The 1,125-nt window shown below is 32.0% G+C and overlaps 1 non-coding gene across 1 annotated transcript; it reads left to right on the forward strand.

Moving 5' to 3' along the window:
• Window positions 1–565: 565 nt before the first annotated feature.
• On the forward strand, window positions 566–637 carry TRNAH-GUG (transfer RNA histidin (anticodon GUG)). Its single transcript has one exon. It is a non-coding gene; the product is annotated as a tRNA-His (tRNA).
• The last annotated feature ends 488 nt before the right edge of the window (window positions 638–1,125 follow it).

The raw sequence follows: 1,125 nt of genomic DNA on the forward strand, positions 1-1,125 counted from the left end.
AAGATCTTTTCCTTCGAACTTTCTGTGTACCTTTACTTTACCACACTGATCAAAATTACTGTAATTTTTTCTCTCTCTGTTTTTCACGTAAAGAACTCAAGAACCTTTTTTTTTTTTTTCTGTGTTTTTCCAAAAACTAAAAAGAACATTAGAAAGGCACGTGTGTTAAACCAACTCTCCACTCCAAAGTCATTTTTCCCTTCAAATTCTCAACTCTTTATTTTTAAAATATTATTTGATTTATTAATTCAAAACCAACAGTAAAAAATAAAACAAGGCTCAAAAACCTTAAGGTCCAAATCATTCACATTGTTAGGTCCAAAATTCAACAGAATTGTCCGTCAAACTTCATAAATTTAGTCCCACATACCCATTTGGAGTGCTGATAAATAATTAGGATTTCGGACCGGCAAGCATAAAAATGAAAGAAATTCTTGAGCAAAGTTCTGGTTGAATTAAATAGTTAATTTAATTTCTATGCAACGCATTCTAACTTAAAGTGGAAACAATTAAATGTTCTAAAATGTTGAAGTGTATTATATAAGAATTTGACCCTTGCCAACATGTGGCTGTAGTTTAGTGGTAAGAATTCCACGTTGTGGCCGTGGAGACCTGGGCTCGACTCCCAGCAGCCACATTTTTTTTTTCTTTTAAATATTAATGCTATTGGAATAGAGTTTTGTTTATCAGTACACAAGTTTTTGAGTTTATCATGCTGGAAAATGCATGCCTAATTTGCTTACTCAATATGGACAGATGGGAGAATCAAATTCTAACATTTTCTTAACTCTTCCTTTATAGAGTTTTCTTTATTAGTACACCAAGTTTTTTGAGTTTGTGATGGTAGAAAATGCATGCAAAACATTTTCTTAACTCTTCATTTATAGAGTTTTCTTTATACTAACACCAAGTTTTTTGAGTTTGTGATGGTAGAAAATGTGCATGCCTAATTTGCATACTCATATTGACTACTGGGGGAATCAAATTCTAACATTTACTTAACTCTCCATTTGAGAATCCATTTGCCATGTTTAATGGTTGTCTTATTAAGTTAATCAATGGCTCATTTTTTGCTATTTTCAGATTTCTAGTTTCTTCACTATTTATGTTACTCCCCCACCTCCC

The sequence above is a fragment of the Ziziphus jujuba genome, chromosome 12 (genome assembly GCF_031755915.1).
Source record: "Ziziphus jujuba cultivar Dongzao chromosome 12, ASM3175591v1".
In the NCBI taxonomy this organism is placed as follows: domain Eukaryota; kingdom Viridiplantae; phylum Streptophyta; class Magnoliopsida; order Rosales; family Rhamnaceae; genus Ziziphus; species Ziziphus jujuba.